The following is a 27,347-nucleotide window of genomic DNA, read 5'->3' as shown; positions in this document are numbered from 1 at the left end:
ACAAATGGACAAGTGAAAAAATATGAGATAATTAAAATCAATTGATTAAAATTTGCAAAGGACCATGCCTGTCTTTAAAAACTATCGTTATATTTTGTGAGTTGGAGTTGAAAGGGGGAGCCAGGTGATTTATGTTACATCTGTGAGGAAGAATTTCATCCACTGTAAGGTTATTTTTGTGTAGTCCAACTTCTAGAAGTCTGCTGATTAAGGATCTGTGGTTGACATGCCAAGAGGGGCTGAGATATCCAGGTGCATTAGTGATTTTGAGGCCATCCCAAATAGATACTAGTGCCGAGTCTGTTCCTGTCATTGGTTTTAAACCTACTATTAGCTTGGATGATTCTTGTACAATACTGCTTAATGCTAACACGCCCATGACCTTTACAGAATTTACAATGGGGACGGGAACATGGCATGCCTGGGTGGAACGCGCAGTGGCGGTTCTGAAGCCATGCCTGAAGGCCGGGGTCTCAGAGACATACACCCAGATGCTGCACTGTTCTCGGGAAAAGCGCTGCGAGAACGGCTATATCTGCACAAATAAGTCTGTGCTTATCGCTGATTCATCATACCACACGCTACAGTTTTCGCCAAAGAATATGCTTGTCCTTAGACTGGGCATAGCCTACGCAGAGGAACTATATGACAGGATGTACGCTGCTATGGGGGCCAGAAGCCTCTGCCTGTCCGTGCTGCAAGACACGCCCTCACATTAAGCTACTTTTCCTCTATCTCGGTGTCCTGGTGGTTCTCTGTGTGCGTGGGCAGTGTAAGCGGTGCGGTCCCCGGACTGAGGCTTTCCAACCCTTAACACATGGCTCATTGGCCGGGAAGCCCCACTCACAAGAACATGCATCTCATGCACAATAGACAAAGGTAAATGAATATTTGTTTTGTTAACTTCACCCCCAGGGTACACGCCAGGGTTCATCACTGAACCCTTGCACGAGGTACCGCGGCTGGGGTGATAACCTCAGAGCACCCTAGTGTGCAGCGCTGGGACTATGGTCTAACAGAACTATTAACAGTCAGAAGAACGTGTCAGTCAGAGCAAGTAAGGTGTGGGGTCCAAGCCGATTCCTTAAATTGTGGGGTCTAAGCTACAGACAGTGAGGTTGGAATTAGGGACAGAACATAGAGGCCATCTGTCCATTGACCAGACGTCAGGAAGAGGCTAATAAGATGATAGAGAACTACTTCAAACAAAAGGCCAAACAGTGTCAATGGAAGGACATTGACAAACCTCTCCTGGACATAGATGAGATTATTTGTAGCTCCTCGTCCAAGTATGCTAACAAAGAGAAAACAGACCTCATGTTAACAGCCATTTGGAAAGGATATACCCGTGGGCAAAAGAAGAGGGTGAAATAATAATCGGTGAATAAGACAACCAATTTCTTATGCGGGCACAAGAAAAATAAGCCCAACGGAAGTTAGCAACACACCTCATGTGCACCCAAATGTCAGCAATGGTGATAGAGAAGAAAGGGGAATGCCAGGAACTAAAGAAACACAGAAGGGAGCTGGAAGATGATTTAGGATTTTTAAAGAATGCATTCCACCAATGCCGAGGTTGAACACTTCCACTCTGAAGCATCTAGGCTGCTCTGGCATGATGCACCAGACTCACTGTTCCTTTTTCCCCACTGTCCTGTCAAAATCTCTTGCCACTTTCCAAGCTTTACTTTCCTTTCAGCGAATCATTGTTTGTCTGTTTTTGTTGGTCTTAAGTCTGAAGTACGGCACAGCCTCTAAGCTCACCGTGGACCTTAGAAGGATTGGTGGCTCTGCCCAGAGCGCGGCTCATTCTCTGAGGGGGCACAGCTCCTTCTGTGACACTAACCTGGTCGCCTGCTGCTGCAGAAAATTACCACTGCACTTGCGACCCCTGAATGTCCTGTAACCGGGCTAAAGTCATGACTTGGTGGCCCCAACCGCCCCTACTTACTTGGGTGAAGTTTTCCTTCGAATACGAGTTCAGGGGCTAAGATAGTTTACTACCTTTACAATGGGGATTCAATGAGTGTAATATTCTATGCCTACAATTACCCTTCCCCGGCTATGGGCGGTGGAGTGCTGGTCTATGATTCCTCCCTCCAGTGAATAGGAGTTGGGAGTTGCACCACCCCTTTTTGGGAAACCCTTTCAAACTAACTGTATATCATTATCTAAAAATGTACCTATTTGCTTCAGCCACTTCTTCATTCCGGGGTCATTGTGATTGCTTTTACCACTTTTCTAACTGTGTATTCTTTTAGTAGTGTGTTTGTATACATGTGTGAGGACATACGATTACTTGTTAACTGTATTTGATGTTGGCTATACCTACGTTCAAACCCCTGATCTCCTAAGTGTATATCCTACGGCTCTGCCTACTGTGGCAGGTCAGAAGAAGGAGTCGGACACATTAAGGACATTCTGACTTGCTTTTAATACACATATAAGTCTTTCCCTACTGCTAGAGGGGTTTCCCTACCTATCTAAAGGAACTTAAAGTGCTGCCTGTTGTCAAGAAGTGCCCCTAAAGAAATGTCCTCCGTCCAAATCTAATTCTACCTTAGCATACCACTAATATAACCAAAATAAGCGAGGCCAAGAGAATGGCTCAATTCCTCTGGTATTCTGTTATCTCATGGTAGACTCTTTATATTAATATTATAGTCTCTAGACATCTCGCTGATTAATTCTTTTAGCTCTTCCACAATATTCTTGGGTCTCGTACTCTCTTTAGTGATGTGTCTGTGACACCTTTCCACGTGATACTTTCTCACACTCTTGTCTGAATTTGCAGGCCTCTCACAATCCACACTTTATCAGCTTGGATGTAGTGTGATCCAATTTGGTATTTCTCCCTTATTGGGTTCTCTCTCTGTGATTATCTTGTTCACTTGATAGTCTTATCTCCTCTCCTTTATTACAGGATTTTATGCCATACTTTCTCCACTCTTCGCATATTTTCCCTTCTTTCACTAGTCTTTGTTCCCTGTCTTTTTCTACTTCCCACACAGGGCTATTCACTCTTCTCTTTTTCTGCTTTGCACAATTCCAGTTAAACCCTTTTATATTTAGTATCTCGCCATTATTACTGCTATGAGTTTCTCTCTGTATGATGTTGCCCCGGGGTCTCCCGCTTCTCCTGCTCTCCCTGTAACCTCTCTGTATGTAGGGGAACATTGCAGGATGTGGCATTTGCTTGGGTGTTCCACTTCGGTGTTTGCCTTCTCGTTCCACGGTTTCGCCAGTCTCCCATTCTTGGCTTCTCTTCTGGCAGCTGCTGTATACTGGGTGTTGGCATTAGGAAGTGGTTTGAGCTCTCTTCTTTGATGGTCTCAGCGTGGTTCATTGGGCACCTGGCCCACCACAATATGTACGCAGTCCAGCCACCACATGCTACAGGATTTCACTCTTCTGCTTCAAAACAGTTTCTCCATTGCTGGATGGGCCAGGACTCTGGCGTATCAGACTGGCGTTCTTTGATTTCCCGATACTCTCTCCTTCACCATTGTACTCTACTTGCCTCAGTTAAGTACACATCTCTTCTTGAAGAGACATCTTCTTTTACCTATTCAGGCTGGTTTGTTTCAGCATTCCTTTCAGCCAAATACGCAGAGGTCACATTATTCTTGATAGCAGATAGTCCCATATATGCTACTATGGGATGTGGTTTAGGGAGTTTCTCACAGGAACGGGAGTCATTGTCCCCTAAGGGGCAGTCTCTCTTAGTGAGGGTCTTGCAGAGCGGGCTCACCTCCTGAGCCTCAAAGGGGGAGGCTCCCCCTAGGGAGAAGGGATGAATACCCTTGATACGTCACACTACGCTACCTTGAGACTATGGGCCTCATTACACGGAAGGCGGTAAGGGTTAACGGGCACCGGTAAAGGTACCGGTGACCGTTAACCCTTACCGCCTTACTACGAGGTCCCTTTGCGGGACCCGACCTTAACGTCTGGTGTAGACCAGCCGTTAAAGTTGGGTACCGCATAGGGATCTTGGTGCTAATTACGGTACCGCAATTTGCGGTACCGTGATTAGCTCCTTCCCCATTCCCATTATGCCCTATGGGGCAAAAATGGGAATGGGGAAGGGCCATGGAGAAAGGGGGAATTACTGCCCCGCCAACCTTGGAATGGGGTGGTAATTCCCCTTTTCTCCATGGTGGTACTGGTATGGTACCGGCGGCAACCATGGTGCTGATAGCACCATGGTTTACCACCTTCCGTGTAATGAGGCCCTATGTTTAGACCAAAATGTGTAAGACCATTGCAGGTATACCAGGGTAACTGCCCAGAACTCCACACCATTGCTGGTTAGTGGTGGCAAGCAGTGGGATACTGGTGTAAAAACTCAATGAGCCTTACAGTGCTGTCGACTAAAAGAAACCACATAAGAGTTTGAATCAAAAGTTGAAGTGCTACACACTTTGGTAAATGTATAGTCATGGAAGTAGAATGCCCAAGCAAGTGCAAGGTGGAAAACAATAAGTTCATCTGCACCTCTAGGTGTTTGGGTGCCTCGGGCAGCAAAGATGTCACTCAGAGAATCATCGATCATTAAGATGCCCAAGAAGCGTCTCTGGGGGTGGGAGGTGGTAGCAGCCCTAGTTATGTCACTATGCCGTTGATACTGCTGCACCTTCCACAACCTCTATTACTGTCTCTACTGCCTTTGTCCCTGCCGCTCACGCTCATCATATCCTGGGCCTAGAGAAACGAAAGGTTTAGGATAAGGAACTGGATTTAAGGTTCTAGATGTCCCAAAGGGATGCATGGACTGAGAATGACAATGACAATGTGAGGACACATGAGAAACCCCTTAAGGCACATGAGTTATCGGACAAACGGATAGAAAGTTCTCATCAGTTAGAATTGAAAAGGCTGGAGGTAGGGTTTTTACAACTACAGGTTCTGGACCCTCTAACAGTGGTAATGGCTCTGGATCTTCTGCTCATCCTCGATACCTCAACGATCTGCCGAAAGTGTATGATAATGTACATGATTGGTTGACTACTTTTGAGTTTGCTTGTGATTCCCAGAAGGTCAGCGCTGACAATCAGGTGGCCTGCCTTATAATCAGTCTTCACCAGAGTGGGTGCAATGGGTGCAATGCCACTATGGAAATGGATACAAATGATAGAAAACATTATGCCAAATTGAAAGATGCACTCACTATCGAATTTGGGATAACACCTTCTAAATACCAAGGAGGTTTAGATCTCTGAAAAAGAAAGATCATGTGACATGGGTGACTTTTGTTAATGACTCCCTGAACAATTTGCATCGATGCGTTATTGGCTGATAGGTTACCACTTTTCAAGGCATGATCCATTTGGTGATGTTGGGGCATATTTTGATTCTTGTACACCTGTGTACATGGCTCCTTCCAAGTAGATCCAAAGACGTTAGCAGCAGCTGGTGACTTGTTGGTGTGTCAGAATCTATCCCATACTAACAAGGGGGCTACCTACAAGTATGCGGGCGGAAGAGGCAAAAAGATAAGGAAGGTGATCAACATCAATCCAAAATGGCCGACAACCATAGTAAGGGGGCAAATCACACAAGAATCATGGTAAGGGTAGTGGGGCTCCTGGTGACAAACAGGAGTCTGGTCACAGCAAGCTTCCATTTTTTTTTAACATCAGTTGCCACTTATTTGACTTGTTGAGCTACTCACCATGTGTAGGGCGATCCCAGATGTACCGATAAGACCATGGGGTCCATCCTGTGAAACTGGCCTTCCTTCAGGATGAGTGAAGTATGATCACAGGGGCATTCTTCTCTTCTTCTCAACAGCCAGTGGGTGCTCAGGCTGGAGTTGGGCTAGCATCTTGTTGCTATCTATGACCAAAATTGCTCAACCAGTTAGTACAACAAGCTAAATTTGGGGATTAATAGACATAAATTAAAGTGTAATAACTATTTAGTAATGAGTAACCGAATACTTAATTAGTAATGATTGTGTCACATACACATCACTACTGGCTTTATGGTCATTCAGTACAGAAACAATAGTCCATAGGGATTCACTAGTGGTAAACAGGGAATCCTACATAAGTGCATTAATGTGAAACTATTGGGACCCAAATTAACATCATTCCATGTGAAGCCTGTGGCTCAAATGGGGCCTGGCCAGGCAGAGCTGCAAGCTTCTCCCCTAAGAGAAATAAAGAACTAAAGACACAGACAGCAGGGTGTAGGAAAATAAGTACTTTATCTAGTGAGTATATACTGTATGTGTTTGTGTTTAATTAGTAACTTACCCTGGCTGAACCATCCAGTTTACCATGGGTTGGCAGTGGAGAAAGGATTCTAATGGAAACAGTTGAGGAAACTCTGGAAGAAAAGGGAAGAAAAGCAGAAAGGTGCGGCTCGTGAGGTGAAAGGGCTGAATAGTCGGTGACTGAAGACCGCCTTGTCACGTCGGGCAGGGGAGTGAAGAGAAGTCCCAGACCGTCACATTGGCCGGCCTGGGTGAAGAGAGCAGAAGGAGCTGAAATCTGCCCTGCCTCATTGGATGGAGCAGTGAAGTGCCAGACCGCTGCGTCCAGGTAGCTTTGGTGAAGCATGGCACTCCAGCACGCCGGCTGGAGCTCCAGGAAGTGTGCAACATGCCCTCAGCATCACCCGGTGCAATTAAGAGAGGCGTTGGATCTGCAAGATCCCACAGCACGCCTCAGGTGCAGCATTGGGGGCAGTGCTTAAAGAAACCCAGCACCGCAGGTCAGCAGAGTTGACATGGTCATGCCCGCGGGCATGGTGCCACCCAGGAATAACTGAAGCATGCCGGCAGCTTGGTGATGAATTCCGTGGTTACCCAGGACATGGGGCTGCTACGTATAACAACATGTGTGCGGTGGGTGCAGTAGTGACATGGTGGCCCCCAGGGCATGGGAGTCACCAGAGAAGAACTTGGAGGCAGCAGGGTGCGGCGTTGAAGGGCGGACCCCTAGGACATAGGGCTGCTGAAGAGCAGGACAAGTGCTGCAGGCGCATGCTTGTATTTATGTATGTTAAGTACAGGGAGGAACAATACTCTTATGATCACAAAAGTACATACAACAGATAAGAAATCAGATTTGATGGGAAGCAGCCCCAAACCTCTCATCCTTCCCTCCACATCAACAGTGCCTAAGCCCAGTGATAATGATGTTCACGCATAAAAGCAAACAAGTGACTAAATGTGATTTTTCTAAAGTTAAAAAGTTTCTCCCTGTTCTTATCAGGTGGTCTGTTGAGCAATGTATGGTAACAGTAACTACCTGAAAATCATTCTAATCTCCCCAAACAGACAATGCATCTTCACATACAACATCAATACGGATTACACAATGGAAAGGATACTACCCAAAGAACATTCCTAAATCGCACACTAACTTACCACAGATACAACAATACAGCTCTCCACATTCCTTAAACACCAGAGTGACAGACACCATTATCACATAAACAATTAAGTTACCAACCTGGAGCGCACATTGACCACTGCCCCAGACAACTCACAAAATATGTAAAACTTGTACACCACAGAGAATCCTACCTTTTCAGATCATGCACCCATCAACATTGCAACAAAGCAACCTTCTTCTGCTTCTGCATTAGTCTCCTACTGTTCTGATCTCGGTGATTCGCCTTGATGGTCGTGCAGCTATAAACTACCTCCGTCCCCAAGTACCGCTCGAGCAGGTAAAGAATACTGCCCTAGCAATCTTTGAGGCCACAGGTGATGAGTGGCGTCGTCAATCAGATACCCGGAACACCGGAAGGACCCCCGAGAGCTGTAAGGCAAAGGTTAGGATCAGGTATACTATGAACAATAATGGCAGTGCAAGCAAACAAGGAATATTGACAAAGCTTACCCTGGGGATGATAGGACAGGTAGTAAACCTGAAGAGACAACGAGGGAAGACCAACAGCAGGCTGGGATGTACAGCACTTCCTCCAACTCACACCGGTAGCCAGAGCGTGACCAGATAGTAAGTCCATCCAAGGTCCAGGTGGTGAACCCCAAATGACTCAGGAGACAAAACGTGATCGCCAGGAATTGCGTGGGTAGAAGTTCGCCAAAACAGAAGGGTAATCCAGAGCAATTCCAGGGCCAGAAAAAAGGGGTCAAGAGTTCCAAGGGTCCAGTAGATGCGTCGAAACAAAAGGGCAATCCAAGACAAGTCCAAGTAACGGTCCGTGGTCGAGTTCCAAAGTGTATCAGAAAGAACGAGGGTAATGCCGAACAGGTCTCTGGTGGAAACAGCTGTGAAGCACTGAGTGTTTCCTCTCAGCTCTTTTTGAAGGAAAGGTAGATCACGTGACAGGGCACGTGACCGCACAGGAGCGTCACGTGATGGATGTACGCCATCAGTGATTGGTGTTCGTCCGATGTGGACGCCAGCGTCGGCTACAGGCGATCCCGTGACCAGTCACGTGATCGTCTGAGCGAGACGCGATCAGAATCCCCCGTGCGCGGGAGCTGGAGTCGACGACGCCAGAGCCGTCGGGCATGTATGAGACGCCATGGCAAGCGCCAGCACGGAAATGGGCGGAAAGAGGTGGTTCTGCCCCCTCGGACATCCCGCCTGCCGTGTCTTCCCCGTTGGTGTGGGTGGTGGGTATGGGAACGAACGGTGCCTGGTGAGTGACGGGAGGAGGGCAGGACCGGGGACGTGACAGAGCCCCCCCCCAAAGGCCCACGACCGCGTGGGCTCGTAGGATTAGCACGATGAAAACGGGCCAACAAACGGGGGGCATGAACATCCCGGGAAGCCACCCACGAACGATCCTCCGGGCCATAACCCAACCAGTCCACCAAGTACTGCAGGACACCCCGATGAACGCGAGAACCCAAGATAGCCCGGACTTCAAACACATCGGGAGAAGAGACCGAGACGGGAGCAGGAGGAGAAACCAAGCGGGTAGGGCCAAGGCAAGGCTTAAGGAGAGAAACGTGGAAAACTGGGTGGATCCGACAGGCGGGGGGAACCGCCAGACGCAACACCACCGGGTTCAGAACTTTGACTACTTCATAAGGACCCACAAAACGAGGCAACAACTTGCGGCAGCCATGGATATGTAGATGACGAGTGGACAGCCAAACCCTATCCCCCACCCCGTAAACCGGTGGAACAGCCCTCTTTTTGTCAGCAGCCGCCTTCATAGAAGCCTGTGCCTCACGTAAGTGGACCAAGGTCTGAGCGTGTACAGATACGATGTCTCGGGCACAAGCCGATGCGGCTGGGGTGTCGGAAGAGGAAAAGTCAGGAATGGGGAGGGCACGAGGATGTTTACCGTAGAGGGAAAAGAAAGGTGAGTAACCGGTAGCCGAGTGCAGAGCATTGTTGTAGGCAAACTCCGCAATTTGTAGCAGATTGAGCCATGTGTCCTGGTATTGTAGTGTCAGGCAGCGTAGATACTGTTCCATCGTTTGGTTGACCCTTTCGGTCTGACCGTCACTCTCTGGGTGATACGAAGAGGAAAACCGGGCATCTATGCCCAACAGAGCCGTTAGGGCCCGCCAAAAGCGGGAAGTGAACTGGGAACCACGATCAGAGACCAACACATGGGGCAATCCGAAAAGGCAGAAGACATGCTTGAAGAAATGTTTGGCCAAGACAGGGGCTGAAGGTATTCCCTTACAGGGTATAAAACGTGCAAACTTGGTATATGAGTCAACTATGACCCAAATAGTGTCGAACCCATGAGTGCGGGGGAGATCAGTGACCAGATCCATGGAGATCGTATGCCAAGGTCGTGGAGGGATTGGGAGAGGAAGGAGCAGACCCAAAGGCCGACCCCTGCGCGATTTGCCCTGGGCACACACCGCACAGGTATTGACATAGTCCCGTACGTCACGCTTCATCGTAGGCCACCAGCACCAACGCTTAAGTAGATCTAAGGTGCGAAGCTGTCCGGGGTGACCGTTGATGGCAGCGTCGTGGGACCAGGTCAGCGCTTGGTTCCGGGTTTCACTTGTGGGTAGAAGGAGTTTACCCCCCTGAACGAAAGGCAACCCATCTTGCATGACTGGGTCCCATTCCGCCAGTGATTGTGGATACTGAGAGGCCCATTGGCGGATAGTGGACAACAAGGAGGGAGTGGGTGTGCATAGACAGATTACGTGATTCTTTCCCAACAGGGTGTCCGGGAAAAAGGGAAGGGTCTCCCCCCCAGGTGAACGTGACAGGGCATCGGCTTTACCGTGTCCAACACCGGGCCTGTGTCTGACCACGAAATCATAAGCGGCAAAGAAAAGATGCCACCTAACCTGGCGACTGTTTGTACACTTCAAGGAAGCAAGGTCCTGGAGATTTTTATGATCGGAGAACACCGTGGTTTGATGTTTGGCACCTAGAAGGTGGTGTCTCCAGACCTGTAGTGCATCCTTAATAGCCAGTAGTTCCTTTTCTGTAACCGTGTAGTGTAGTTCGGTAGTCGTGAACTTGCGGGAGTGGAATGCTACCGGATGCAAACGGTTGGTGGTAGGGCAGGTCTGGGATAACACCGCACCTAATGCATAGGACGAGGCATCTGCTTCCAGGATATACGGAAGGTCGGGATCAGGGTGCTGTAATACCGGAGCGGAGATGAACAGGGTTTTCAGAATATCGAAAGCAGATTGCTGAGCCGTGGACCATACATAGGGGACAGAAGGGCTAGTGAGTGCCGTAAGTGGAGCCGCAACCGAAGAAAACCCTGATATGAATCTCCGATAGAAGTTCGCGAATCCTAGGAACGGCTGCAGCTGCTTGAGATTGGTCGGAGTGGGCCATTCGTCGATCGCCCGTACCTTGGATTGATTCATAGAGAGCCCCTTGGGCGTGATATGGAACCCCAGAAATTCGATTTGATTAGCATGGAACGTACATTTCTCGGGTTTGGCGTAAAGGACGTTGCTTTGAAGTCGCGACAGTACTTCTCTGACATGTGTTATGTGTTCATCAAGGGAAGTGGAGAACACCAGAATGTCATCTAGATAAACAATTACATAAGTGTTTACGATGTCGTTGAAAACGTCGTCCATAAAGTGTTGGAAGGTAGCTGGGGCGTTACATAGGCCAAAAGGCATGACAGTATACTCGAATAGGCCTTGTCGTGAGCAGAAGGCCGTTTTCCATTCATCACCGTCACGCATGCGTATAAGATTGTATGCCCCGCGCAGGTCAAGTTTGGTGTATATCGTGGCATGGGTGAGTTTGTCCAGCAAGGGAGTGATCAGAGGTATGGGGTAGCGGTTCTTTACTGTGACGGCATTCAAGCGCCTATAATCGACACAGGGACGGAGGTCCCCTTCCTTCTTTGGAACGAAGAATATAGGGCTTGCAGCCGGAGAAGTCGATGGACGAATGTGTCCTAGCCGTAAAGCCTGTTGGACATACTCCTGCAAGGTCCGCTCTTCCATCTGAGTAAGGGAGTAGATACGACCCTTCGGGATAGATGCACCAGGTATCAGGTCGATAGGACAGTCGTAAGGTCGATGCGGGGGTAGGCCTTCTGCCGAACCCTTATCGAATACCGCCTGGAAATCGTGGTAAACAGCAGGTATCCCACCCGTGACAGCCACTACTGTGTGCGTATCATGGTGGTCTGCATTATCCCCTATAGCCATGGACGTGACGCTTCCCAGGATGCCCGCTGGACTGGAGAACTGAGGCGTTGCCAGGAGGCAGTAGTGTTGGCAAGTTTCGGATTCGAATGAAACCTGACCCGTCCCCCAGTTAATGAGGGGATTGTGTAGCCTTAGCCAAGGAATGCCTAATATCACTCCGAACTGAGGGGTAGAGATGAGATCGAATGATATCGTCTCTTTGTGGTTTTCCTGAACAACCAGCTCTAAGGGAGCGGTCTGTTGCCGGATCGGGCCAGAGGCAAGAGACGTACCATCCACCGCCTGGACCGGTTCGGGACATTCCTTTGTGACTAAAGGCAGGTTCAATGAACTGGCCAAGGCTATGTCTATGAAGCAGCCTGTAGCACCTGAGTCTATTACTATTGACACGGCGTGAGAACCAGTAGCATGGTTCAGAAAGGCCTGTACTATAATGGGTCGTACAGGACCAAAGGTGGGTTCAGAGGTATTCCGGATAGTACTCGCTCCCACCTCTGATCTTAGGGGCGAGCCTTCTGAAAACCCGGGTTTCTGTTTTTTGGACGGTGAGGGCACTCTTTTATGAAATGTCCGTTAAGACCGCAGTAAAAACAGGCATTGTCCATTCTCCTGCGCTCTCGTTCAACGTGAGAGATAGGGCTGCGGATCCCGCCTATCTGCATGGGTTCGGGGGTAGCAACGGCCGTGGATGGAAGTGGGAACGAGGATGAACCTTCTCCGCGTCGCTCCGATCGTCTGGCATCGACTTGCAATGTTAAGTCCACTAAATCAGCATATATAGTGGGAAGTGTAGGCACTACGGACAAGGCATCTTTCATGGCCCCAGATAAACCCCGATAATACACCACAGCCTTTTTATTTTCTGGCCAGGAGGTCTCCGCAGACAGCTGATTGAACCTGGTGATGTACTCTATGAGGGTTGAGCGACCCTGCGTGAGATCTAGGAATTCCATGTCTCTAGACTGCGCTTTGTGCCTGGTGTCAAATACTTTTGCCATCTCTTGGGTCAGTAATTCAAAATTGTACAACGCAGGGTGGTTGTTTTCCAGCAACGGATTGGCCCATGTGGCGGCTACCCCTGATAGATGGGAGAGAAGAAAGGCTGCTTTTGATACGGAATCGGGGAAAGCCTGAGGACGACACATGAAATGGAGTTTACAGTGATTGATGAAAGTACGGTATTTCTTTGGGTCGCCCTGGTATCTTTCGGGGGTAGCCAAGGGGAGAGGGCTTTGGATCACCACAGGAGCGGCCGGGAAGGAAGGGGGTATGACAGGAGGAGGGTTTTGGGGAGGAATGATTTCGTCAAATTCGGCTTCTGCAGGTAAGGGATGGCGTGTACTTAGTACCGTGTCGAGGCGGTGGTGTAATGCGGTGGTGGCAGCGGTCATATCAGCGCGTAGGGTTGCAGTAGCGGTTGCCATATCGACCCTGAGTGCTGTCACTGCCTGCATTAGAGCCGTCACGGGGTCCCCGGCTGAGGTGTCCATAGCTGGACGACCAGTAGGCTTCACAGTCTGTTCTGATCTTGGTGATTCGCCTTGATGGTCGTGCAGCTATAAACTACCTCCGTCCCCAAGTACCGCTCGAGCAGGTAAAGAATACTGCCCTAGCAATCTTTGAGGCCACAGGTGATGAGTGGCGTCGTCAATCAGATACCCGGAACACCGGAAGGACCCCCGAGAGCTGTAAGGCAAAGGTTAGGATCAGGTATACTATGAACAATAATGGCAGTGCAAGCAAACAAGGAATATTGACAAAGCTTACCCTGGGGATGATAGGACAGGTAGTAAACCTGAAGAGACAACGAGGGAAGACCAACAGCAGGCTGGGATGTACAGCACTTCCTCCAACTCACACCGGTAGCCAGAGCGTGACCAGATAGTAAGTCCATCCAAGGTCCAGGTGGTGAACCCCAAATGACTCAGGAGACAAAACGTGATCGCCAGGAATTGCGTGGGTAGAAGTTCGCCAAAACAGAAGGGTAATCCAGAGCAATTCCAGGGCCAGAAAAAAGGGGTCAAGAGTTCCAAGGGTCCAGTAGATGCGTCGAAACAAAAGGGCAATCCAAGACAAGTCCAAGTAACGGTCCGTGGTCGAGTTCCAAAGTGTATCAGAAAGAACGAGGGTAATGCCGAACAGGTCTCTGGTGGAAACAGCTGTGAAGCACTGAGTGTTTCCTCTCAGCTCTTTTTGAAGGAAAGGTAGATCACGTGACAGGGCACGTGACCGCACAGGAGCGTCACGTGATGGACGTACGCCATCAGTGATTGGTGTTCGTCCGATGTGGACGCCAGCGTCGGCTACAGGCGATCCCGTGACCAGTCACGTGATCGTCTGAGCGAGACGCGATCAGAATCCCCCGTGCGCGGGAGCTGGAGTCGACGACGCCGGAGCCGTCGGGCATGTATGAGACGCCATGGCAAGCGCCAGCACGGAAATGGGCGGAAAGAGGTGGTTCTGCCCCCTCGGACATCCCGCCTGCCGTGTCTTCCCCGTTGGTGTGGGTGGTGGGTATGGGAACGAACGGTGCCTGGTGAGTGACGGGAGGAGGGCAGGACCGGGGACGTGACACCTACCCCACCGCTTGAAGATACTGAAAACCCAAGAAATGGTGAAAATGGTGGACTGTGTACTATACAAAACTCAATTACATAGCATAACAGGGCATAGGAAAATGGTTCACTCATTCTCCTGTGGGGCCATACTATGGACGACCCACACCATTTTGGTGACTGGCAGCAAGAGAGGGAATAATTGTTGACTCTGCTCAGGTCAGTCCACTTTCTTATTTGCCCAGGATCACACACTTTGGTTAAACCTTCAAACTGGGATTTTAACCCAATCTACGGTTTAGGCATTGGAACATATAACTTCCAAGCTCAACTTGCTACAAATATGTACCTTTTGCATTTCAAAGCCTACCATAATACTGCCTGATAGAGCAGAGTGCTCAGGTTTCTCATGCACATGGGTGAGAAGGTGACCCAGTCCTTTTCTTACTTTTAATTGTGAGATGTGCAACTTTCCTAAATTTTGAATGGGATAGAAAATAATGCAAGTCCTAGAATCCAGAGGGGGGACGGCGGGGATGGGGTGGACTAGGTGGCCTTCTCGTGCCTGGCAACTGCAAAATTGAGAGTTCTGATAGTTTACTTACAAAATACACAGACAACAAACTAAAGTAACCTTACATTATGTAAATCCTTAGTGAAACATGTTAAGCCAAAATAATATTGTAGTTTTATTTTCCACATCCTGAAAGGAAAAGTAGAAGTTGCAGAATGCAAAATAATGCAACCCTGAACAAAGGCTTCCTTTTACACAACTGCACTTTTCTTTCTTAAAGAATCACTAAAAATGTTGGGTAGTAAAGTCATTAGACTACAAAGATTACATTTGTCACAAACTTATAATTTGTGCAACTTTTTAAGAACATTTAACTATCCCTATGAAGCAATCCATGTTGAACTAGTAGACTTAATTACTAACTTTGAAAAAGTAAACTTTTGTGTGTAACTTTGAATATCTTGGAAGTGTACACCCACATACTAGATAGGCCAGCTGTTAGGAGGCTCTCAGATGGAATACAGAACCCATCAGATAAGACATAAGACAAATGAGCAATTGCAGGCCACTAAGGCCACAATAAAGGACAGGGCTACGTTCTGGGCAGTCAAGAACCTCTATTTGTCTGCGAGATGTAATGGGCTTTGCTGCAAAGTCAACAAGCCCACTTTCACTGGACTTGGCAAATCCCTCAAGGCAGCTCCTCACCTGTCCCTGGGGGAGAAGGGAGCACAAACCGGGGAACAACATGTTGCAGGGGAGGCCGGTGCCCCCACACCCCCAACTCTATTCTAACAATGCCACTGGAGACCAAAGAGGATGCTGGCACAGTAGTCCAGTTCAGAGAAGGCAAGCGTGGTTAAGAGATGCATGTGGTGAAGTGGTGCTCCATGTGGAGGAAAGAACACCACTGGCACAAGAACAGAATTACCTCCCACCCATCAGGACAGCACCATCAAAGGTACTGAGGAGGGGTGGCTGACTGCAGCAGTCACCACATGTAACATAACATGTGTTTATATGTTGTTGTTTGCATGTATAAATATCTATTTAGTTTAATGTAGTTATGTATATTGTTTGTTATTATTTATAATGTATGTTACTGGTTAAGTAGGGGAATGTATATAGTGTTGGTGAGTTGTTTAGATAAAGGCAGTGTGATTGATGTGGAAGAGCCATCCTGGCCTGTGGTAGGTAAGAAAAGCAGCAACCTGCAAGAGGCCGCTTAGAGAATGGGACCATCAAAGAGGCAATCTACTGGTCCCCCTCTACAGTGGGCAGCGCCTGGTAGAGGTTAGGGGTCACTTCCGTCAGGCCCAACCTATGGGTCTTCCTGTGACCCCACTGCAGGAGGATAGACTGATGTGGCAGGTCCCTCCATTAGGATTTACGCCAGGGGAACAGAGTAGAGGGTTAGCGTTAGTAGTGTAATTTATAGCAATTGGTGTCACTAGCACGTTTGACAGTTGGGAAATATGCAAAGTTTAACAGATTGAAAAGGGATCACTGGAGGTCTTTATTGTTTTCAGTCGACACAACGAAGTGGGCTCCCTCTTTAACAGCATTGAGGACTAATTCTGCACATGATTTGAAATTATTTATAAACGCGCTCCCCACAAAACCAATCGTATGAAGGCGCAGGTGTATCAATCAGTGATCAAGTCTACCGTCTGTGGAAATAATATCAGTTCAGAAGTATCGCAAACAGAACTAACAAAAACACCAGTTTTCCTATTAGCAGAAAAGATAGGTCTTCAAGACCTTCCGAAATGCGATTAGAGTTTTTTTTCTCGAATATCCCTTGGGAGGCCTTTCCAAAGCTTTGGTCCATGAACTCCAAACCTTCGGTCCCCTTTAGATACGTATCTTGATCGTGGCACTTGTAGCAACATCTTATCGCAGGAGCGTAACTGATGGCCTGGAATATAAATCTTGATTGTTTCCATCAGATAGCTTGGTGCAAGCTAGTTCACACATTTAAAGATAATGCAAAGAATTCTGAAATCTATGCGTTCCTTCATGGCCAGCCAATGTAGAGACCGCCTTAAATTAGATCTGAGGAATGATTTTGCCACTTTGAAGACAAGTCTCACTGCTGCGTTTCAGGCTACTTGCAGTCTCTGGATTTGGGTAGAGGCATTACCATAATCCAGTCGTGAGTTGATGAAGGGCCCCATGACTCTTGCACTATCTGTATCTGCTATGAATGGCAGGATCTGTTGTAACATCTACAGGGTGCAAAACCCAGATTTCACTTTTGCACTAACCTGTGCTTTGCTCCCCATATCCTCTTCCCAAATACAGCCCAATTTTTTTATCCTGGGGGCAAAACCCAGTTGTGATCCTAAAAACATGGTGATGTCAACCACTTGTTATGTTGCAATTGATGTTTCGAGCCGAACAATGCTACCTCCGTCTTGTTCGCATTTAATAACAACTGATTTGCACACATCCATGCTTGCATTTTCTTTAAGCAGTGTTCCACCAGTTCAAACGTCTCCTCCCATCTCTCCACTCTCACAAACACTTGAGTGTCATCAGCATAAGAGGGGAATTTAACTTGATGTCTCCTCAAGATATCCATGAGGGGTTTTACATATAAGTGAAAACATGAGAGGGGAGAGTGAGGAACCTTGTGGAACAAGGCAAGTCTGCATAAGGTAATCCGAGAGGAATCCTCCGAATTTGGCACCTTTGTTCTCGGCCGGTCAAGAATGACTCGAATCCCTCTAGGGCTTGTACAGAGACATTCCCAACCTCCCCAAGACGTCGCAGCAGAATATTATGCTCCACTGTATCAAATGCAGCAGACAGGTCCAACGTGATCAAAAGCGATATGTCCCTCTGACCTGCCGTCTCAAGAAGATCATCCCGAGCCGTCAATAACGCTGTCTCTGTCCCGAAACCAGGTTGAAAACCTGATCCAGTAGCTCCTCCTTTTCCACTGTACTCCTGTTGTTGTAAAGGTACTATTTTCCAGGCCATGGCAATCCTGCCACTGGCCGGTAATTCTGCAGGTTTGTGGGATCTAGTTTTGCTTTCAAGAGTGAAGTAACTATTGTCTTTTTCAGGTTTGCCGGTACAATGCCTGTAGCTTGGGATTTGTTAACGAAATCCGTAATGAAGAGAGAGATAGCCAATGCCAATCGTTTTGCTACCAATTATGGGATTGCAAACAGGGTGGCATTGGTGGGTTTTAATTTAGAGAGCAGAGAGTATACTGTCTCTTCCGTAAGGAGGCAGTCATGATGTGTGTCACACAACAGCAATTCATTCGTTATCAAATACAAAAGCGTTGTTAAACCTTTGTTTAATTAGTTACTTGTTAGCAAACAGCGGTTCTTAGAATTGTGCTGTATATTAATTACACATTCATTCACGCACTGTGGCTTTATCTTATTTGAAATTGACAACTAATTTTGTCAGGACCGTCATCTCCCACGATTTCACAAATTCCTTTTTGGACAGCAGTTCCAATCTTCAATATTCACCAAAGAGTTTCATTTGCGGAACCAGATTTTTTAATTTGTTGCATAGTTCACTTTTTTGTCTCAAAACATTTCATCACTATTCCTCAGGCGGTTTGTAAACTTTGGCGCGAAAATCATTCCGATGAAATCAGATGCAAAATCAAATATTGCCACAAGGGGGCAATAAAACCCCACAGCGCCCGCAAAGGGATCCGCTTGGGTTAGTACATTTCATTATTGTGAACTAGGAGCATATGCGAATAGTAGAATGAGACTGTCCCCACACACTTCTAGCTGTGACTTTTAAACATGGATGCTGTTCCATATGAAAAGCTTCACCTACAAATTTGTAAAATAAATAGTAATGAAAACGAATTACAAGTTTGGCTGTGCTGCAAAGAAATGGCAGTAATTTTGGAGGATTTAACTCCAGTGGAATTACTAGGCCTCATTCTAAATCGGCCGGTGCTGTAAAAAAGTGTCGGTATTCATGGGGGAATCCTCCACTTTACCACCAAAAATAGTCAGATAATTCTGCCGGTGCTAGATCCGCCAACAATCCCAATGGAGTCTTATGGGAAATAACCACCAATTGTAATCCGGTGGTAACTCCAGGGGGCTTCGTTCAGTGTTGGACAGTGCAGTAAAAAAGGGAAGTAGCCAGGTTACAGGCACTTTCACCATTTAGCCAAATTCAGAGTTTAAAAATGTTACTTTCTAAAACCCACCTGGTTTTGTGTGAAGTAAATTACTGCATGCAGTAATGACCAATTCCATGGAATCCGAGGGGACTGGAAAATGAGGACTAACTCAATGGTGTGCATGGCTTTTAATCATGCAGACCCCTTCCTTATACTGTATACATACCACACGTACTAACACAGTGGTCGAACTGTACGAAAAGAAGTAGTGGATCTATGTTCCCTGCTGGCCCACTCCTAACCCCCACAAACCCCATCGCTGCACCCCCTGCCATGCGCCATACAAACCCCATACCTGGGTCCCAGTGTCTCTTCATTCCACGCCCCACCACTGTGTAAAGGCTAAAAGGAAAAAAAAATGAAACCATTCCGGAATAGTTTCTTATTTGAATAAAAGTTTAGGAATGGCGATACTTCGTTTAAAAAAGGAGAGGAGCACCTCTCCGTGCCGATCCCGTTCACTTCGACCACTGTACTAACGGTATTTCTATTTGGCGCTAAGAGGCAATACCTCAAACTCTGAACGGCGGCCTGTTTCCTCTAATTCACTAACACGCAAGTCTGTAATCCAATATTACGGTCACGTGGGGTATCTGTACCTTGCACCTGCATTGCATTTTCAATTCTAGTCTCTTCTTCCGGGTCTAACTTGCTAGCGCTGCATGACGGGAAAGGGCGATGTTTTTTCTTTCTCCTCCATCCCGAAGAAGCCGCTCTGGAGGAGCAGGGCTGAACCCAACTGCACAGTCTGTGTTATCCTAACTCCTCTATAACTGAGCGACAACTGTGCGACACGTGTTTTTCACATTCATTGCAAATAATATTCAATATTAATACGTGTTGTTATGTAGAGCTTCACTCCAGATGCTCTTGCTTCTTAGTGCTGTAAATGAAGATGTCATTATTATTACACAATTTAGTGGTATTTGGAATAGTACTTTCTTCCCCCCTATGGTAGCAACCATCCTTGTAATGTATAGGCTCTATTTTTAAGGGAATAACCATAATCACTTACTCAAAACCCCCAATCCTGCACCTGACTCCATAGACGCCCCAACACATCTCCCGCCACCCTGTACAGCTGTACCCCTCCCCTGTGCCCCTTTGTATCCTAGCCCCAACTCCCCCCCCCCTAGCTCCGTTCTAGTGTTACTTCTGAAAAGCGCTGAGCTGTGCATCTGCACTGTTGTATACCCCTGTAAAGCGCCCTGTTGTGTATTTGTATTGTTGCATGCCTCTGTAATGAGCTCCTCTACATCTCGAGCTAGGTCCGTGCTCAATAAATACCATAGGAATAATAATTCAAACAACTATAGATATAAACAATCCCCGAAGAAGAGCGGAACAATAAAACCATTTTAGCTTTGGCTGAGGATGGCTTTATCACCTGCACTCCTATGAGTGGTCCAGACCTTTTTGGCACACGCGACTGTTTTACTCCTGAACATTTTTTGATATAATACGTCTCTCCTCGGGTGTCTGTTTCCTGGGTTTCCTTGAGTCATGGATCTCATTGTATTCCCGCTCCTCGCAGGCTTTCTGCGCCTCAGCGTAGTCCTGCTCCCCAGAGGCTTGCAGCGTCTCACTGTAGTCTCACTCCTTAGAGGCGTCCTGCTCCTCGGCGTGTCTATTCTTTCCAGAGGCTTGTAGCTCCTATGTGTAGTCCTGCTCCCCCTAGGCTTCCTGCTCCTCATGCAGTCTACTCCAGTCCCCAGAAGCGTAATGCTTCTAAGTGTATGCATGCCTCCCCCCCCAGAGGCTTCCTTCTCCTCACTGTAGTCCCAGGTGTGTGCTGCTCCTCGGTGTAGTCCTGCTCCTCGCAGGCTTCCAGCTCCCAGCGTAGTCCTGCTCCCCAGAGGCTTGCAGCTCCTCACTGTAGTCTCACTCCTTAGAGGCGTCCTGCTCCTCAGTGTGTCTATTCTTTCCAGAGGCTTGTAGCTCCTATGTGTGTCCTGCTCCCCCTAGGCTTCCTTCTCCTCAGTGTAGTCCCAGGTGTGTGCTACTCCTCGGTGTAGTCATGCCCCTCAGAGGCTTCAAGCTCCACAGTGCAGTCCTGCTTCCCAGAGAGAGAGAGTTATAGCTCCTCAGTGCAATCCTGCTCCTCGCAGGCTTCCTGCTCCTCAGTGTAGTCCACTTCCCAGAGGCTTCCTGCTCCTCAGTGTAGTCCTGCTCCCCCTAGGCTTCCAGCTCCTCAGTGTAGTCCTGCTCCACAGAGGCTTCCTGCTCCTCAGTGTAGTCTTGCTCCACAGAGGCTTCCTGCTCCTCAGTGTAGTCCTGCTCTCCCTAGGCTTCCTGCTCCTCAGTGTAGTCCTGCTCCACAGAGGCTTCCTGCTCCTCAGTGTAGTCCTGCTCCCCCTAGGCTTCCTGCTCCTCAGTGTAGTCCTGCTCCCCCTAGGCTTCCTGCTCCTCAGTGTAGTCCTGCTCCACAGAGGCTTCCTGCTCCTCAGTGTAGTCCTGCTCCACAGAGGCTTCCTGCTCCTCGGTGGAGTCCTGCTCCCCCTAGGCTTCCTGCTCCTCAGTGTAGTCCTGCTCCACAGAGGCTTCCTGCTCCTCGGTGGAGTCCTGCTCCACAGAGGCTTGCAGCTCCTTACTGTAGTCTCACTCCTTAGAGGCGTCCTGCTCCTCAGTGTATCTATTCTTTCCAGAGGCTTGTAGCTCCTCTCTGTAGTCCTGCTCCCCCTAGGCTTCCTGCTCCTCATGTAGTCTACTCCACAGAGGCTTGCAGCTCCTCAGTATAGTCCTGCTCCACAGAGGCTTCCTGCTCCTCGGTGTAGTCCTGCTCCACAGAGGCTTCCTGCTCCTCGGTGTAGTCCTGCTCCACAGAGGCTTCCTGCTCCTCGGTGTAGTCCTGCTCCACAGAGGCTTCCTGCTCCTCAGTGTAGTCCTGCTCCACAGAGGCTTCCTGCTCCTCGGTGTAGTCCTGCTCCACAGAGGCTTCCTGCTCCACAGTGCAGCCCTGCTCCCCAGAGAGAGGGTTCCAGCTCCCAGTGTGGTCCTTCTCCGCAGAGGCTTCTCATGTGTACCATCAGACCCTGCACAGCACCTGTGTCTTTCCAGAGACATTTCGACAGTCCCCCTCCCACACGTGGGCCGCACCTTTTGCCTTTTCGGAGACATACCCACAGCCCCCGGCCCCTCGAACGCATTAGCCACTCCTCATCCTTTTAATAAGCGTTCATCTTAGAATACTATTTTAAGAGAGGCGATATCCCTGGCTCAGCAGTCTGCTTCCCCGGCCTCCCCCTCCTCATCTAAACAGCCTGGGTCTGAGCTGAGCTGTTCGTTGGCTCGTGCCCTCCCTCCCTCCCTCACACCGGGCACCCTAATCCCCCTACTTAGCACACGTAGGTATTAGCAGAGAGCACATGGACATGGATGTTGCAACTGGGCGCACCCTTATGTGGGAGCGTGGCCCGTCATGTGATTGCATGGCTCTTTGCGAGGGCCACCTTTGCACTTTGAAGTGAAAGTACAATCCGTGATTCCGTCTGTGACGCACCGTGCGGATTCCTGACAGGGACGGACAAGCGATCGCCGAGAAGGTGCTCCGCCATCGCAAACCAGCCGAGTGAACCGGGGTTTGACGTGAATGATAGGCTGAGTAGTGTGGGCACCCTGTCGCTCTTATTCCTATTACCCTATTCCCCCGAAAGAATAGTACAGACAGGTTTTTGCTTGTGGAAAAATTATAGGCCGTAGGCTTATTTATTTTCTACAGAAAATAACACCAAATAATAATCATAACAAACACAGGATAACACCAACTCGCTTTTTGGGCACTTTGTGTCCAGGGGTTGTGGATGCCCAGCCTTCTCCTCGGCTCGTCTTAGTTACCCTGGGGCATCCGTTCCTGGACACGTGCCGCCACACCTGAGTGGGTGCCGCCTCGGCCGCTCAGGTCCCCCCAAAAACGCGCTCCTACTGCATCCTCGCGCTGCTAAGGCTCTAAAAATATTATCTGAAAAATGTCCCATCCCTTTGCTGGATAGGTTTATGCCGTCTTGGTGGGGCCTCTCCGGAGTGTTCTGTGATAAGCCATGCTTAAAAAACTGGGGCCCTGTATTCCTACAATAACCTTCCACTGCCCTGTTTCGCTTTTTCCTTGTAGTTTCAATGGCATGCCTCCTGCGCGCCCCGTACCAGACTCTGCGTGTAAATATCTCAGAAATTTCGGTTTCCCACCAGCAATGAGCTATAGCCCTTGATGACTCGCACATGTTGCGCATCAATTCGCCCCTGTTTGTTTTGGCCATGTCACTACCCCCAAGGTGGATTACCTCAACCCCCCCAACCTTCTTTGCGCCTTTCGCTCCCAGGCCTCCTGCCCATGCTGAAGTGGCTGCCCCTGTTCAGAACGGGTGGGTCCCAAACTCCGCTGCATCTCACCCTGCTTTTGCAATCTCGCCCAACCCTTCATTGCATTTTTTATCCGTGTGCTATTTGTCGGGTCCGACACCCCGACCACCTTTGTGGTATATGCTACCGCAGACAAATGTGCTGCTGCCCATCTTTTTCTTTTACCCTGGGAAAATGCTTTTTCAACAGAAATCGCACCGGTTGGCAATTGTAGTTTCACCTACGTCTTGTCCTGTTTCTGCTATCACCTTATTCACATGCTTTTGTACTGCCTACCCGTTTTTTTTTGTACGTTCCTGTCCTGGTTCTCTTTGCCTCGCCCTGGTTCCTTTGGTTTTACCTATTTCTCGGACCTTTTTGTTGCTATTTTCGCTTCTCCTCTCGTGGCACCCATGCCTTTTCGGGTGTGGGCGTTAATTTCCTGCCATACACTTGGCCATCTTTACCTTTTCCAGCCAATCCTATGGCTAACCCTTTCCTTATTTCCTGCGCTTATTCGTGGAACCCATGCCTTTCCCGGTATGGGCGTTATTTTCCTGCCAACGCCGTGGCCATGTTTTCCTTTTCCAGTCGGCCTTGTGGCTAACCTTTTTCCTTATTTCTGATGTTTCTTCGGGGGACCCATGCCTTTCCCAGCATGGGCGTTATTTTCCTGCCATACATGTGGCCATCTTTTCCTTTTCCAGTCAACCTTGTGGCTAACCTTTTCGTTATTTTCGGTGCTTATCCATGGAAACCATGCCTTTCTCGGTATGGGCCATACACCTGGCCATTTTTTCCTTTCCCTGTCAGCCTCATGGCTAACCTTTTTATTATTTCCGGAGCTTTTATTCGTGGAACCCATACCTTTCCCGGTGTGGGTGTTATTTTCCTGCCCTCTCTGCGGCCATATTCTCCTTTTTCCGATGCTTATTCGTGTAAGCTTAATGGACACTTTGGCATTTCCCCTTTCCTGCCCTTCTTCTTATGCTCCATGCTCCCTGCTATGCTTTCCCGCTATCTCCTCTGCCACCCCTTTTGCACCGTTGGTGGTCTGCTACTTTGCTACTCTGCCGTCCTCTCTGTGTCCCCTATTGACTGCCCCACAGGTTCTGTTCCCCTGACCTTAAATGATTCCTTGTCGTTATTATCCTATCCTGATGTTGTACCTGTCTTTGCTTCTATCGTTATTTTCCCATTATGCCTGTTGCCCTCCTGACCCGTGGACCCTGTGGTCTCCTTTCTCTTTTAATCCGTTAACCCGTTTGAACATTTCTATTCGTTCAACGGCTGGGATTTGTAGGTGCCCCCTGTTCTCCCCAGTTCTACCTCCTACCTGATTTTCCCCTTGGCCCCCTACTCATCTCCTAGCTCAGTTTTCATTACCCCTGTGGGTGGCGTCGTTGGCCTGATGCCCTTTGCAGTACTACGATCTCCCCTACAATTCTCGCATCCGTGGCTGGGTTTGCATTCCTTTCCCCAGTCGCCTGGTATCCCAATCTTGGTATGTTACAAATGCCACCCCGACTACTGGGTATTTCTGTAAACTAATACTGGACAATCTTTGGAAAGCCACCATCCTATTATAGAAAAGTCCTTGCTACTAGTGCCTCTTTTTTTTTTTATTTATTTTTTTTTTTAATAATCCCTTCTCATCCTCCTCATGTCCTCTACTGATACGTTTTGACCTCTCTTTTGACAATTCATTAATGAAAATTATCAGTGCATTCTTTTCTCCATGTTTTCTCCTTCACCTTCTCATCAATATACCATGCTTGCATCTTCATGGACCGGCCTTGGGTGTCCTTACCGACTGAGGGGCCTGCCATATTTCGTCGTTACTGCTTCTGCCCCTTGTATTGCTACAGTAGTGACCCCTCTCGGTGTCACCGGTAAGCTGGTGGTCGTCCCCTGGGAAACAGACCCTGGCAAACCACTTCCTACCCTTGCCCTTCTCTGTTCGTTATTGCTCACTACTCCCTTCCTATTCACTTGTGCCTTTAAACGGCCCCCCTTTTTACCTTCACTACTTTCGTCTCTGAAGACGTTAAGACTTGCTTTTCCCTGTGCCTCTTGCGCTTCTTATCCTTCCTTCCACGGGTTCTGGGCGACTTACCCTGAGCCGTGCTGCATGCCTTTAACCTTTTTTCCATTTTTCCCCCCAACTCTGTTACCCCTTTTCACCGTACCTTTCCTTTGCTTCCTTAACAGCGCCTCCGGCTGCTCCTGTGCCCCTCTTGGGTCTTCTCTCGACTTCCTTTGGCCTTGTGTCATTCCATCTTCCTCTTCGCTGCTGCTGGACTCCTCTAGCAGCAAAGGCGACCTTGCCCTTGCCTTTTCATCCTTATTCATTACATCGAGCACCCATTGTGCTCCATGCTCCAAGGTTCTGGGCGACTTACCCTGAGCCGTGCTGCATGCCTTTAACCTTTTTTTTTTTTTTTCCCAACTCTGTTATCCCTTTTTACGATACCTTTCCTTTGCCTCCTCAACGGTGCCTCCGACTGCTCCTGTGCCCCTCTTGGGTCTTCTCTCGACTTCTTTTGGCCTTGTGGTATTCCATCTTCCTCTTCGCTGCTGTTGGACTCTTCGAGCAGCAAAGGCGACATTGCCCTTGCCTTTTCATCCTTATTCATTACATCACGCACCCCTTGTGCTCCATGTTCTTTCTCAATTTTCTTGGCCCATTCGCTGAAAACATGTTCTCTTCCTGCCCTTTCTTCTGTCATCCTGTGTGAATTGCCTCAGACTTTGCTCTGATTTTTTGCCTCCGAACTGTTAATTTCTTCTCCTCTCCGTCGAGTAATGTGTTGGCACGCAAAAATCCTCGTGTGCCGAGTCGCCTGCCGTGCTTTTGCTTGTTTCCCGTGCTTGTGGCACATGAAGCGTTAATTGTGCCCTGCCCATGCGCTGGATTCTTGCGCTTTTTTGGCCCTTTCGCCTCTCAATTGTTTTTCGTCAGGTGCTTACTTGCTTCCTGGATCCGGCACGTTGCCCCTGTCCTAATCGTTGTTTTAATCCGGCACGTACTTTGCATCCCGCTAAGTAGGCGGGTCACCCACGGGACGACCTGTAACCGTTCACAAATTCCGCTCACATGTTTAGAAATAAACAGTTTCCTATTTTCCCCTTTGCCACATCTCTGCCAAAAAGAAATTGCCCATGAGATTCCAGACATTGGCTTAGAACTCAGGTCTCCAGCATTCCTGGACCAAGCACTTACCACTTGAGCCACTGCTGCTGTGCTAGTTTCAGGCATGTCGCTTTAATGTTTACACGGCGTGTCCTTTGCCACGCCCCCTTGACGTAAACGCTTCTCCCGCCACCTTTTACTTTCGTTTCGTCCTTTCGCGGGTGCCGCAAACGCCTGCTTCTGTTCTCCGGCTCTCCTTCTCGTGTCAGCCGCGTTGCCCGGCCTCTTCCGCTTCTTCAGCCGGTTACGCTGCAGCTCCGGATTCCCTGGCTCGACGACGATGCTTCCTCTTCTTGCCGCCCTGGGTCCTGCTCTTCCCCAATGACTGCCGTCCTCTTCTGCTCCTCCAGCCGGTTACGCTGCGGCTCCGGATTCCCTGGCTCGACGACGATGCTTCCTCTTCTTGCCGCCCTGGGTCCTGCTCTTCCCCAATGACTGCCGTCCTCTTCTGCTCCTCCAGCCGGTTACGCTGCGGCTCCGGATTCCCTGGCTCGACGACGATGCTTCCTCTTCTTGCCGCCCTGGGTCCTGCTCTTCCCCAATGACTGCCGTCCTCTTCTGCTCCTCCAGCCGGTTACGCTGCGGGGAATGGCTTGAAGACGACGGTTCCTCTTCTCCCCGGGTCCCGCTCTTCACCGGTGTATGCCAAAGCCAAGCCGAGGTGGGTCCTCCTTCATCCGATCCTCCTTCACTCCGTACTTTCTGTCCAAAACGATGGTTTCCAAATTCTGAGTGGAGGTAGTTACGGAACGCAGGTCATGCTGATAGGTTGCAGAGAAAGACGCCACTTGAGTGCTTCTGACAATCAAGTCCGCAGAGGCAAAATTGACAGGGCACCAGGAAAAGGAATACGCACCAGCCCGCAGAGGCAAAACGTTTCCTTCTCCCCCTTTTCCAGGCCCTAGGAGCTTACCCGAGTGAGGTGAGCTCCTTGCCTGGTTGTGCCTAAACTGCATTTGCTTGGGGTACTTATACCCCCCTGG

Source organism: Ambystoma mexicanum, chromosome 3q, assembly GCF_040938575.1.
Source record: "Ambystoma mexicanum isolate Mex_15411 chromosome 3q, UKY_AmexF1_1, whole genome shotgun sequence".
Lineage (NCBI taxonomy): Eukaryota > Metazoa > Chordata > Amphibia > Caudata > Ambystomatidae > Ambystoma > Ambystoma mexicanum.
The sequence above is the reverse complement of the archived record's forward strand: the minus strand, read 5'-3'. Positions refer to the sequence as shown.